This window comes from Salmo salar, chromosome 14 (assembly GCF_965601325.2).
Source record: "Salmo salar chromosome 14, fSalSal1, whole genome shotgun sequence".
Classification (NCBI taxonomy): Eukaryota; Metazoa; Chordata; class Actinopteri; order Salmoniformes; family Salmonidae; genus Salmo; species Salmo salar.
Genome location: NC_138304.1, coordinates 73940286 through 73956083, shown reverse-complemented (window position 1 = coordinate 73956083; position 15798 = coordinate 73940286).

Here is a 15798-nt window from a genome sequence, read left to right as displayed (position 1 = left end):
TAGCCACTGTCTGAAAGGCACTCAATGAACGTAACTGACGTGAGGTTAATCCAGTCAATCGCGCACTCACACTAGCTGAATATGCAGAGCTAGCGCGCAAATATTAACTATTAAGCTAGCTAGTACCTATTCCATTTATGTGGCCTCGTCAAAGATGGAATCTTTGCTATCATCAATTTATTCCGAGATCAGCATGCAGATGATGTAAGTTAGTGCTTCAAAGTCCCTGTGATAAGGTTAGCGATAAACTGAAGTCCAAACTGAACAGAACTACACTCTCTTCTACCATTGTCTTAAATATATTTAATGGTCTCGTTGCAAAAGCTAAATTGTCGCAAGGGAACTTTTATTTCTTTATTTTATTTAACCCGGGTAGCAAAGATTATAGCAAACACCACTGAAACTGAATTGGTGCTCGCTAGCTTTGCAAATTCAGCTATTGTTGGAAGCCAGCCAATATGAAACAAACTATTAAAATTACAAAAGGTTGCAGCATATGTTGTGTAAATGGTGAACTCATACAGCTGTCAACTCTTGTCATTTTAATCCGTTTCACATTTGCTAGCTACCTTTTAGATCGAAGCCCAAATAGAATGATAAAAGATAAGATGGTAGAAGCCCATCTCCTACTGTAAATAACCTACACACTGTGTGTGTGTGTGTGTAGCCAGCCAGGTAGAAAAATGGCAGAAAAATAAAAGACGGACATCAGAGTATTTTTCAGTACACCAAAATGCAAAGTAAGAACCCTAGTAGCCTAATATCTCAAAGACTAGTTGATAAAATGTTCATAAGAAAGAAATTAAATTCTAATGGAAATGTTTCACAATGATGTCATTAGGCAGAGCAGGCAACAGATGGCACACAGACAGCAGAGTTGGGGACAGATATGCAGGGACAGACTGGCAGAGACAGGGAGTCTCAGGTAAGTTTGTTGAGTCTTTGTTTGGCAACATTATGAAAGGTTCTCCATTTTTTTTACTTGTAAAATAGGAACATAATTGGAAAATGCCATGGATACCCTCACTCTCAACTTAAACTGGTGACTGAACTAAGATTTGTTAAAGGCAATGGTATTGCTGTTGTGAGTAGTTGTGTAGTTTTGGGTACCGGCAGTTAGGAGTACGGCAAACACCTTATTTCTTTGGTTCCTCAATATACATTTACCATATTACAATGTAGGCTATGTGTTACAGCACTACTTTTGGTGTCCCCCTCAGGAATTGCTCTTGAGAAAATTTCATGTAATTGTCCCCCCCAAAGTTGATATCAGATTTTCGCCCCTGACTGTAAGTGCTGCTATTGTGAAGTGGAAACAGCTCAGCCTTGAAGTGGTAGGCCACACAAGCTCACAGAACGGGACCGCAGAGTGCTGTAGCGCGTAAAAATCGTCTGTCCTTGGTTGTAACACTCACTACTGAGTTCCAAACTGCCTCTGGAAGCAACGTCAGCACAAGAACTGTTCGTCGGGAGCTTCCTGAAATGGGTTTCCATGGCCGAATAGCTGCTCACAAGCCTAAGATCACCATGTGCAATGCCAAGCGTCGGCTGGAGTGGTGTAAAGCTCGCCGCCATTGGACTCTGAAACATTTGAAACAACCTTCTCTGGAGTGATGAATTATGCTTCACCATCTGGCAGTCCAATGGACAAATCTGGGTTTAGCGGATGTAGGAGAACGCTACCTGCTCCAATGCATAGTGCCAACTGTAAAGTTTGGTGGAGGACGAATAATGTTCTGGGGCTGTTTTTCATGATTCACGCTAGGCCCCTTAGTTTCAATGTAGGGAATTCTTAACGATACAGCATACACTGACATTGTAGACGATTCTGTGCTTCCAACTTTGTGGCAACAGTTTTGGGAAGGCCCTTTCCTGTTTCAGCAGGACAATACCCCCGTGCACAAAGCGAGGTCCATACAGAAATGGTTTGTCGAGATTGGTGTGGAAGAACTGACTGGCATGCACAGAGCCCTGACCTCAACCCCATCAAACACCTTTGGGTTGAATTAGAACGCTGACTGCGAGCCAGGCTTAATCGCCCAATATCAGTGCCCGACCTCACTAATGCTCTTGTGGCTAAATGGAAGCATGTCCCCGCAGCAATGTTCCAACATCTTGTGGAAAGCCTTCAAGGAAGAGTGGAGGTTGTTATAGCAGCAAAGGGGGGACTATCTCCATATTAATGCCCATGATTTTGGAATGAGATGTTCGATGAGCAGGTGTCCACATACTTTTGGTCATGTAGTGTATGTACACGGAATGAAGGGTACTGTAACAAGTTCTCCTTCGGTTGGGTTATTTCAATGCTCACAGCTGGCAGCACCCAAGTAATCATCAATTCTGAGTGAAGATGCAAGATACCTGATTGTAATGCAATGGTCAATTTGGCTTGATATTCAATATCCTGATGGGTCTAGTTAGGGACCATCAGTAAATTACCCAATGAACACGGGACAATATTTAAAAATGTCAATAGCTCCAAATTTCGATGACTTAAAAACCTCAAACCAACTATAAATGGTAGAAATTAATCTACAAATATTGAAAGGATAAAAAATGTGCAACATGAAAATATTGTCCCATTTACATTGTGTAATTTATTGACGGCCCGTAACTAGCCTCAGAGGCTATCCAATGTCAAACCAATTTTGCCATGATCACCACTAGCCTGCTGAAGCTAATTGGTGAAAGAAGTTGGCTAGCACTAGCTACCCTAGGCGACATCAAGACACAAGACCTGGTTAGACTGTTTCAAGTTATCTAGAAGGGTGAGTGACTGTAATTGTGAACTGTTTTGGCAGAGTGAATATACAAAGGCTTGCCATGTGTAAACACACACACAAGATACATGACTGGCTTCAGTCATGGCCGCTGCATTTCTTAACGACCAAGCTGAAAAATAAGGCCAAATCAGGACATTCAGCCCCCCTCTAACATTGATTCTATGTCCTTGGATGGCCACCCAGAATTAGAAAAAAAATGTTCCTCACTGATAATAATTGCACATGTCTAGACATCTAAACATGAACTAGTTGATAAGATTTGTATGGAATTTGTATTCCTATCAGTCACATTTTCAGTGCCGACTCTCCTTTAGACTTGACACTTTAACTTCATAAACACCAAATCCTTTGAAGTGAGGTTCTGCATAAGTTTCAGTTATGCCTTGCCTCCTTGGATCATCATTCCTAAAATACGTTTCCTCTTCGTGGCATTCCGATAATTTCTGCATTGCATACATGAGTATGTTGGCTGCCATCGCCATGGTGTCATATAACAGCAATTTTTTCCCACCCCCATCAGCACTTCCTAGGAACAGTCCGCACTGTATCTGTAAACCATCATTCTCCTTGAGACAGCCAAGACCAAAGCTGACTGTTGACACAACTGACGAGTTAAATGATATAGTTGTACAGTTCTTCTATTCATTTCATACATTTCAGGAACGGTAACAGTATATTTAATTAAATAAATGCATTTCTCCGAAACGCCATAACAGCAAGTGAAATACAGTATTGCTAAAGCATGTTGAGAACTGTGGAGTGAGTGCCATGTTGAAAACAAACTAAACTGAATCCAGAATGAAGCGCATATAGCACTGTCTTTACTGTCCCACTAGATGGCATAGTGGTCAGTGCTGTTACTGATGGCCTCCACTTCTGATATCAAAGCAGCTGGTGATAAGCCTTGCCTTGATGTTTTGCATAAATTGAACTCAAATAGCATCCGTTCTGTTTTGTAGTTTTGTCTGTGTAAAGGGTAGTGAACTTGTGACCATAAACGAGTGCAAAGGTGTTTGGGTTTTGCTGCTCAGGCTTGATGAACATTATTGACATGAAAGGTTATGTGGGTCATCCCAGGTTCTCCTTTATCCAGTCCAAATACATTTGTTTGATGTATTTTGCTCTGTTGTTGCCCGTGATTCTCGTTTTTTTTATCCCCTTGGACTGTCTGAGGGGAGTGGGAAAATGTCTGCCTGCCAATGCCCTAATAGCATCTCACCAGTAGAGATGAACAAAATCATGTAAGGTTTTCTGTATTTCACTTAAAATATTCTTCCTATTTAGCAGCTATATTTATTAAAAGTATATTAATTGATTCATCAATGACCTTAGATTTTCTTTTGGCACTACACATTAAAGATATTTGAAGTTTCTAGCTACCAATACTCTTTTTAAGCCTATTATATGACATTATCTTCAGCTTAAATCTTTATTTTGGTATGACTGCGTCAGTCAGCACTGGCTCATTGGAACCCGCGCTGGTAAAAGATGATTGCTTTGCTTTCCTGTGTTATCTAAGGCCTGATTTGACCCAGCTAAAGAAGTGAAAAAATGGGTCCATATTCAGATCAGCCACATCTGGTTGAGTAACAGAGGCTTTAGCACACACACACACACACACACACACACACGCACACGCACACACGCACACGCATTGCCAAAAACATTTGCAGACAGTCTGTATTAGATTCATACATGCACACATACTGTAAATTCCCACATGAATTACTACGTAAACCTAAGCACAGTAGGCTGATTGTTGTTTCTAAAAACAGGAACAACAGCTTGAACCTTTGACCTCTCAGAGGAGACGACCTCTTCAGTGAAGTGGGTCTTAAAGGATCAGGAGTCATCATCCCTCTTTCTGACTACAATCCAGATACACAAAACGCCTGTCCAGAGGAAGAAAAACATCTACTTAGTTGATGCTGTGACACGCATTCCATTTACACACGCCTGGACACTACTGTGCACACATGCACGTCTCACACACACTCAATCACACCAATGCACTCAAATACACATACATAAAAACTACACCATATTCAGCCAGTTTTGCTACATTATGAAGTTAAAGATGGAATGTGCTTATGTAACAGCCTCCTGCATCGTCGGCACACTGGATAAACCTGATATTCTCTGTAATGATATCCAGACAACGTGTGGGCAGCTGCAAGGCACAGCTGCTGCATCAGACAACCAGAGGCCAGTTGAATACACTGCTGTGCTGACAGGTCAGACCCCTTTACTTTTATGTCTTCCAACAAACGTAAGCATCCAGTGAAACGACACCCCCTCTGTGTACAGATGTAGGATCTTCATTTGAGACAGTTTGCCACAGCAGGAAAATAATCCTGCAGCAACAAGAAATTTGAAATATTATGTGGACTATGTTTAAATGGACATTTTTGTAGGGCTTGATACCTTTTTCGAAAAAGGATATCAAGTCTTACATTTTAAAGTGGAAATTACAAACTTCAGAAGCCTTTGTACACTACAAGTTAAACATTTCCTGCATTGTAGGGAAGTTCTCCTGCAACAGGGTGATCAAATTAAGATCATACATCTGTGTGCATGGACAATTATACAGAAACATCTGTTCATCCAGAGATTGTTTGCATTTTGATTGTTATAGTTAAGGTTGGTTTTTAGGCTAATTACTTTCACAAGTTAACTTTTTGGGGTTGGGTTTCTGTATACTTATATAGTCATTGCCTAAATTTGTTTGTGTGAAGTTTATTGTTTATGGATGTGTATTGAGGCCTGAGCTCACTGGCATGTTTGTACTTGTCTTAACCCATTGGGGGCACTGTAACCATTCTGTTGCCGCCTGTCTTACCCTGGGGTTTGTTGAATGAAGGAGAGAATGAAGGACCTGAGGTTCAGGTACTGTATAGATGTTTTTGTTGTTGTTGTTGGTATAGATGGTTTATCATGGTCTGATATTCTTCCAAACTGTAGCAAATGTTGGGGATAGCAGCTGGGATCAAACCAGAGACCTTGTATTTGCCAACTCAATGTCCAGACAATAACTGAACCATATTCTAACAATAAGAATATTTTTAAATTATGTGACATTAAATAAACCTACAACCAAATACATCAAAAGTCCCCAGTCCACCCGGTCGTACTGCCAATCCAGTTCTGCCTGCGGCTATGGAACCTGGACCTGTTTCACCGGATGTGCTACTTTGTCCCAGACCTGCTGTTTTGACCTACTGTAGCTACCAGGCATTTACCAAATTATGACTCACTTCTCTCTCTGTCTGAAAAGCAAACTGATATTTACTCCTGAGGTGTTGAACTGCTGCACACTATAAAACCACTGTGGTTATTATTTGACCCTGCTGGTCAATCTCTGAACATTTGAAGGTAGGAGCCCGGTTCATCTCTAGGTTTCTTCGTAGGTTCCTGCCTTTCTAGGGAGTTTTCCTAGCCAATGTGCTTCTGCACTGCTTGCTCTTTGGGGTTTTAGGCTGGGTATCTGTAAAGCCCTGTATAACAACTGCTGATGTAAAAATGCTATGAAATAATTTTGACCAATCAGATCAGCTCTGAAAAAGATCTGATGTGATTGGTCAAAATACCAATTAGTCAAACAAATATCAGAATTTGTCTGCCTGTCTCAACGCAGCCTAAGTAGCCTACTTCAGAATGCAAGTATATTTAACATTCAATCCAACCCCTTTACAATTAACTATTGTATTTTTTTTCACTTACATAATCCCTATTTCGGTACCAAGAGATACACGCACCATAGACCTACAGTTGAACATTAGAGATGATTTTGTATCGTGATGTGCACAGCATAGCAAGACTAAGACCAAACTGTTTTCCTGTTTAACAGTGGATAAAACTTAAATTATTAATCCTGAAGACTTCTGTTCATATGGACACACGTACATGTAAGTGTACCCTAATGCACACTGCACTCAAGCTGCACTCAAGCAGATAATGGTTAATTAAATCTAAAGACTTGTAATACATAATGCTTATAGCAATGTAAAAAAGCAGCATGTGATTACAGATACCACTTAGGGGTATGTTAATCACAGCCAAAATGTCAACATGATCCAACGGGCCACTAAGGGACAAAACCCTTAGTGACCCCCCCCCCCCCCCCCCCCCCTCCATTACTACCCCCAAGAGTCCCCTGCCACTATTACCCTGGGAACCCCCTGGTGTAATCACTACGCTCTTCTCCCTCCCACACCCAATTACCACACTGGACCCCACCTGGTATCTCCCCAGACCTGCTATCAGCCCCTTCGAAAGGGGATTAACAAAATATTAATCAGAGATTAACGTATTTACATAGGGAAGTCGGGTGAGGTGATGACTTCTTATTTAAAAGTGATAGCAACTGTCTAGTCAATAAACAACTACCAATAGTAAGGGATGCTAAATTCTGTCTCTTCAATGGTAAACCTATAGTTACAGACAAGGCCATCTGTAGCTCATGAATTCTACATGAGGAGACAGGACCTCAGCTGACTGTAGAGGATTGAGTTTAAAGGCCGTACATTTCAGTGACAAAAGCTGTGCTACAAACGTAAAGGCTAGCAGCAGAAGTACTATCATTTTTCAACCTATGTATCAAAGGTGTAATATGAAATTCACAACTCAAGGGTTTTTGCCACCGGAGCCATTCCAGGAAGGGGCCTCCTTGTGTGCTATGAAATAGGTTTATGTGAATGATAAGAGACGCCATGTGAGAAGAGCTTAGAGAGTCTAAAGAACCTTGGGACTAGTTTGTCTATCTTGCAGCCAGTCTCTCATTATCAATCGATCCACCGCCACGCTCCAGGAACACATTTGATTTCTCTGTGACTCAATGTGGACCCTGGAGTGCATACCTGACAGACTTCAGTGTGTAGAGGACGTGCTCCATTTCGGTTGTGATGGATGGGAAAATCAGCCTATGAAGCATAATAACCTCTATGAAATCCCTGAGAGAACATATGATGGTTATTTTTTATTTATTTTTGGATTTAACCTTTATTTAACTATTTAATTATGACGATGGGGAGAAGAGCGGGGATAACGAAATTACCCATTATACCGTGGTGTGAAACAGATAGTGTGGTGCGTTGCATGTGAGTGCAATGTAGCATAATATGTGAAGTACAAATGAGGTGCCCGCCTGTTAACGCAAACAGAAGTATTTGATATTTGTTCATGCTCTAAAAGGTGCACCATAAATGCACCTGTGACTAAATGCCCATTCATATACATCAATCTATCTGCAATAGAACTTTGTGGATAGGAAGTTGAGCACTCCAGTTGTGTCAGAAAATACTTTAAACACACAGTGAATAAAGGATAGTTGAAATCAAAGTGTAAGAATATTTGGAAGATAAACATACAACGCAGAGACAGAGGACGAGAAGTCAAAAGGACGAGAAGTCAATAGAGTAATAACGATTAAGGGAAATAGCGTTTTTTCTGTAATAGGGAATTATTGATCAATGGTTCAGAGGCATGGGAGGAATTCGTCTTCTGAAATAGGATACGTGTTATTGGGCCATTGGCTAGTTTTATTGCAAGGAATTCTAATTGGTCAACCACAGGCTAGGGCTGGGTTATAAAACTACATGCTGTCCCTTTGTTCTGGGGAGAGAACCACTGGACAGAATAACTGTGTCACGCCCTGACCTTAGAGAGCCTTTTTTATTTTCTATTTTGTTAGGTCAGGGTGTGACTTGGGTGGGCATATCTATGTTTCTATTTCTTTGTTGGCCTAGTATGGTTCCCAATCAGAGGCAGCTGTTCATCGTTGTCTCTGATTGGGGATCATACTTAGGCAGCCCTTTTTCCCACCTGTGATTGTGGGATCTTGTTTGTATGTTGTTGCTTTCTGCACTGCATATAGCTTTACGTTTGTTTTTGTATTTTGTTGTTTTTTCCGGTGTCATTTTTAATAAAAGTAAAATGTACGCCTACCATGCTGCACCTTGGTCTCATTCCAACAACGGGCGGGACAAACTGAGAGAGCATCACTGAGGACAGGGGAGAATGACCATCTACCTCTCAGCATAACATCTATGATTTATCCTCTTTGAATAAAAATATTTTCCTCCCCCTGATTTGCTTTGGGGTTTGTGTTATTAAAAAGTAACATCAACTGCTAACAAAAGTGTTAAAATGTTTTTGGTTAAATTGACTCTACTGGGAGTTATTTTAACCCTCAAGAGTTATACACTCCCTGGAGTCAATGTTGATATCTGGAGTTCATTGGGATGGACTATTTTTAACACGTTTAAGAGTAAGCAGAGCCATGCAGTTAAATCTATGGGGTTATCCACTGATGAGGGAGGGGCCTCATTGCCACATTTTCCAGCATGCTCTGTTACAGGTTGATTTTTTTTTTTAATAGTTTGTTGCAATATCTGTGTTTTCACATGTACATTGATTGTTTTTGATCTTATGCTACACATTGATAAGAACGTGCCTTCAGAAAGTATTTACACCCCTTGACTTTTCCACGTTTTGTTGTGTTACAGCCTGAATTGAAAATGGATCAAATTGATATTGTGTGTCACTGATCTAAAATATGCTTAACCAGTCACATAAAAAGTTGCATGGACTCACTCTGTGTGCAATAATAGTGTTTAACATGATTTTTGAATGACTACTCCATCTCTGTACCCCCCACACATACAATTCTGTAAGGTCCCTAAGTCGAGGAGAGAATTTCAAGCACAGATTCAACCACAAAGACAAGGATGTTTTCCTATGGTTCACAAAGAGGGGCACCTATTGGTAGATGGATAAAAAAAAAGCAGACATTGAAAATACCTTTGAGCATGGTGCAGTTATTAATTTTAAACTTTGGATGGTGTATCAATAATACAGGAGTCACTACGAGTCACTTCCTAAATCAGTTGCCGGAGAGAAAGAAAACCGCTCAGGTATTTCACCATTAAAACAGTTACAGAGTTAAATGGCTGTGGTAGGAGAAAACTGAGGATGGATCAACAACATTGTAGTTACTCCACAATACTAACATAAATGACAATGGTGATAATGGTAGTGCTTGCATCATGTTAGGGGTATGCTTGAGAATGGCTGTCTAGTGTCTAGCAATGATCAACAACCAAGTTGAAAGAGTTGGACAATTTTTAAGAATAATGGGCAAATATTGTACAATCCATGTTTTGAAATCAAATCAAATTGTATTTGTCACGTGCTGAATTCAACAGGTGTAAATCTTACAGTGAAATGATTACTAAAAGCCCTTAATAACCTGTTAGGGATAGGGGGCAGTATTTTCACGGCCGGATAAAAACCGTACCCGATTTAATCTGGTTACTACTCCTGCCCAGAAACTAGAATATGCATATAATTAGTAGATTTGGATAGAAAACACTCTAAAGTCTCTAAAACTGTTTGAATGGTGTCTGTGAGTATAACAGAACTCATATGGCAGGCCAAAACCTGAGAAGATTCGACACAGGAAGTGCCCTGTCTGACAATTTGTTCTCCTACTAGGGCATCTCTATCAAAACGTGACATTTTCTAAGGCTTCCATTGGCTCTAGGAAGGCGCCAGAAAGTGAAATGAGAGCTCTCCAGTCTCTGGGCGAAAAACAGCAGGGGTTTTTGTGAGTGGTCCTTCTGAGAACAATGACACTGGAGCGCGCGTGCACGAGACGACTCCATGTTTTACTTTCAGTGTTTGAACGAATACAACGTCGCCCGGTTGGAATGTATTTTAAACAGCGTTTGACATGCTTCAAAGTACGGTAATGGGATATTTAGAATTTTTTTGTCACGAAATGCGCCGGAGCGTCACCCTTCGATAGTGACTTGAACGCACGAACAAACGCAGCTATTTGGATATAACTATGGATTATTTCGAACCAAAACAACATTTGTTGTTAAAGTAGAAGTCCTGGGAGTGCATTCTGATGAAGAACAACAAAGGTAATCAAATTTTTCTTATAGTAAATCTGAGTTTGGTGAGTGCCAAACTTGGTGGGTGTCAAATTAGCTAGCCTTGATGGCCGGGCTATCTACTCAGAATATTGCAAAATGTGCTTTCACCGAAAAGCTATTTTAAAATCTGACACCGCGATTGCATAAAGGAGTTCTGTATCTATAATTTTTAAAATAATTGTTATGTTTTTTGTGAACGTTTATCGTGAGTAATTTAGTAAATTCACCGGAAGTTTGCGGTGGGTTTGCTAGTTCTGAACAACACATGCTAATGTAAAAAGTTGGTTTTTGATATAAATATGAACTTGATTGAACAAAACATGCATGTATTGTATAACATAATGTCCTAGGAGTGTCATCTGATGAAGATCATCAAAGGTTAGTGCTGCATTTAGCTGTGGTTTTGGTTTTTGTGACATATATGCTTGCTTTGAAAATGGGTGTGTGATTATTTTTGGGAGGGTACTCTCCTGACATAATCTAATGTTTTGCTTTCGTTGTAAAGCCTTTTTGAAATCGGACAATGTGGTTAGATAAAGGAGAGTCTTGTCTTTAAAATGGTGTAAAATAGTCATATGTTTGAGAAATTGAAGTTTTTGCATTTTTGAGGTATTTGTAATTCGCGCCACTCTATACCATTGGATATTGGTGAGGCGTTCCGCTAGCGGAACGTCTGTCCCTAACAGGTTTTAACCAACAATGCAGTTTTAAGAAATAATTTAACAAATAAATAATCTCCTGATAAACTGTAGACCACAGTATTGACCAAGAGAGTTTTCATCTATATTTTTGGTCGCTGTCTATTTACCACCACAAACCGATGGTGGCACTAAGACCGCACTCAACGAGCTGTATAAATCCATAAGCAAACAAGAAACTGCTCATCCAGAGCCGGCGCTCCTAGTGGCCGGGGACTTTAATGCAGGGAAACTTAAATCCATTTTACCTAATTTCTACCAAATCAAATTTTGTTTGTCACATGCACCAAATACAAAAGGTAAACCTTACAGTGAAATGCTTACTTACAAGCCCTTAACCTGTTGGGGCTAGGGGGCAGTATTTTCACGGCCGGATAAAAAAACGTACCCGATTTAAACTGGTTACTACTCTTGCCCAGAAACGAGAATATGCATATAATTAGTAGATTTGGACAGAAAACACTCTAAAGTTTCTAAAACTGTTTGAATGGTGTCTGTGAGTATAACAGAACTCATATGGCAGGCCAAAACCTGAGAAGTTTCCATGCATTGGCAGGGTACTCTCCTGACATAATCTAATGTTTTGCTTTCGCTGTAAAGCCTTTTTGAAATCAGACAATGTGGTTAGATTAACGAGAGTCTGGTCTTTAAAATGGTGTAAAATAGTCATATGTTTGAGAAATTGAAGTTAAAGCATTTTTGAGGTATTTGTATTTCGCGCCACGCGATTCCACTGGCTGTTGAACAGAGTGGGACGCTAACGTCCCACTGGCCCAGAGAGGTTAACCAACAATGCAGTTTTAAGAAAATACCCACCCAAAAAGTAAGAGGTAAGAATAACAAATGATTAAAGAGCAGCAGTAAATAACAATAGCGGGGCTATATACAGGGGGTGCCGGTACAGAGTCAATGTGCGGAGGCACCGGTGTCTCGGTAATTGAAGTAATATGTACATGTTGGTAAAGTTATTAAAGGGACCAGCATGTCACATGTGCAGCCAGAGTAAAAAAAAAACTCTAGACCACCTTTACTCCACACACAGAGATGCTTACAAAGCTCTCCCTCACCCTCCAATTGGCAAATCTGACCATAATTCCATATAACTCAAAGGAAGTAAACTGATAGAGAAATGTACTCTGCTGTAGTTGATTGTTAATTCAAAACAACACAGAAAAGTGTAGTTGGTTAAAAACGACATTGAAAAGAGACAAATATCAATTGGAGTTACATTTAAGCAACTCCCAGAGTTGGATATTTACTTAATTTAGTGTCGTTTTAACAAAAACAATATCAACACCATGACCAGGGTAGTTTTAACACATAAATGGGCGTGGGACGATATAAACCCCAAAATAGTGTTACATTTTTTTTAACTAGGCAAGTCAGTTAAGAACAAATTCTTACTTTCAATGACGGTCTAGGAACAGCTGGGTAACCGCCTTGTTCAGGGGTAGAATGACAGATTTTAACCCTGTAAGCTCGGGGATTCAATCTTGCAACCTTTTGGTTACTAGTCCAACGCTCTAACCACTAGGCTACCTGCCGCCCCTGACTCCATAGTAGTTTTACTGTGATTTTACTGTGCAGAAAGAACTTTAACCCTTGTGTGGTGTTCGGGTCTGTAGGACCCATCTTTAATGTGTACTAAAATAAAAAGTGTAAATTCAACCTGAGACTCATGAACATGTAAAATAATACATTTTCATTGAGTGCACTCTGTGCACCCCCCTACACATTTATACCCGAGGGTAATAAAAGTGTGGGAAAGTGTGTGTGTAGGTGAAAACAAGTACAAATTAAACAAAAAGGTTTGCTGTGTGCCTTCCCTCTGTCTTCCTCCTCCCTGGGCCTGCTGTTTCAACATAGCACCAAGAACCTGTCTGTCTCGCTGCCTGTCTGCATGTCTCCCGCTTTTCTCAAACTCTTTACCCTTTGTAGTGTGTGAAACTACACAATGTCTTGCGGGAACCTGCACAATGTTATTACAATACATTATTTCAATACATTGTAAAAAATGCTGTATTTTCCCACACTCTTCCCCAGCCAGGTGCACATTGGGGGAGGGACACAACAAATAAATAGCTTTGCGTGTGTGGCTCCTTACCACAATCAATCAGTATGGCAAAAATTATCTCTGCTCAGAGGGCCTTAGAAATCATTTTTGCAGAGAGAGAAGCTAGTGTTCCACTTTGTAAGATTCAGCCAGCCCCAGGACCAGCCTGTCAGCAACCAGCCTGCAGGAGGAGAAATATGGATGTCAAAAAATGGTCTTGGATGGTCTTCTTGCCCAAATAATGAGCCACCCCGCATGGCTGCCAATGTGATAAGGAAGCAACCAGGGCCGACGCGGATGGCGGTTACTCATGTGAAGTACATAGAATCTTCTTTTGAACTGTTCATCCCTGACACCACTCAGAAAATCATTCTGGACTGCAATAATTTGGAGGGTAAGCGTGTTTTTTTAAAGAGATGGAAGGAGATGGACCAAACTCATTTATATGCATACTTTGGGGTTCTTATCCTTGCTGGTGTTTTCAGATCCAATGGGGAATCCACAGAATCCCTGTGGGATGCAGGAACTGGCAGAGACATTTTTTGTGCAACAATGTCTCTGGAAAACGTCCACATTATTTCCAGGATTATCCGCTTCGATAACCGAGACACAGACCAGCTTGACGGCAGAGAGACAAGCTAGCTGCAATCAGGTCAGTGTGGAACAAGTGGGTGGACCACCTTCCCCTGTTTTACAACCCTGGGCCCAACGTTACTTTAGGGGCTGCTGCCCCTTTAGGCAGTACATACCGTCTAAACCCACAAAATATGGAATCAAGATCTGGGCTGCCTGTGATGCTGCTTCATCATATGCGTGGAACTTGCAAGTGTAAACGGGGAAGCCAGGTGGAAGAGCCCCTGAGAAGAATCAAGGGAAGCGGGATGTATTGGACGTGACACAGGGACTCCGTGGCCACAACCTCAAATGTGATAACTTTTTTACTTCGTAGAAGCTGGCGATGGTAGGAACAGTACGAAAAAATAAGCCAGAGCTCCCACCTCAGCTGTTGAATACACGGAACAGGCCTATCAATTCCTTTAAGTTTGTGTTCATGGCCGACACGTCCCTAGTGTCCTACGTGCCAAAGAAAGGCAAAAATGTGGTACTCATGAGTACGCTGCATAGAGATGGGAGAATCTATGGCCAAGAACATCAAAAAACAGAAATCATAATGGATTACAATGCCACAAAAGGAGGGATGGACAATGCTGGTGACTGGCTACAGCTGCAAAAGAAGAACCCTACGCTGCCACTCGTGATATTCTTCAACATCTTGGACATCTCGGTGTACAACGCGTTTGTCATCTGGATGGCGTTGAACCTAGATTGAAACAGAGGGAACCTCCAGAGGAGACGGCTCTTTCTCAAGGAGCTGGGCAAGGCATTGGTAAGACCTCAAATCCAGAGGAGGCAACTTATCCCAAGGACCCCAGCTTCGGCAGCCATCGTAGGGAGGATTCAGGAGGAGGATGCTGGTGCCCATCCGCCTGACCCACAAAACCAACAACTCCAATACTGGAAGTAAGTGTGAGTGATGTTGTTGCATGTGTGTGTGTCTGACTCTCCTACCTTGGCCTGCTGTAACTATATACAGTGGGGAGAACAAGTATTTGATACACTGCCGATTTGGCAGGTTTTCCTACTTACAAAGCATGTAGAGGTCTGTAATTTTTATCATAGGTACACTTCAACTGTGAGAGACGGAATCTAAAACAAAAATCCAGAAAATCACATTGTATGATTTTTAAGTAATTCATTTGCATTTTATTGCATGACATAAGAATTTGATCACCTACCAACCAGTAAGAATTCCAGCTCTCACAGACCTGTTAGTTTTTCTTTAAGAAGCCCTCCTGTTTTCCACTCATTACCTGTATTAACTGCACCTGTTTGAACTCATTACCTGTATAAAAGACACCTGTCCACACACTCAATCAAACAGACTCCAACCTCTCCACAATGACCAAGACCAGAGATCTGTGTAAGGACATCAGGGATAAAATTGTAGACCTGCACAAGGCTGGGATGGGCTACAGGACAATAGGCAAGCAGCTTGGTGAGAAGGCAACAACTGTTGGTGCAATTATTAGAAAACGGAAGAAGTTCAAGATGACGGTCAATCACCCTCGGTCTGGGGCTCCATGCAAGATCTCACCTTGTGGGGCATCAATGATCATGAGGAAGGTGAGGGATCAGCCCAGAACTACACGGCAGGACCTGGTCAATGACCTGAAGAGAGCTGGGACCACAGTCTCAAAGAAAACCATTAGTAACACACTACGCCGTCATGGATTAAAATCCTGCAGTGCACACAAGGTCCCCCTGCT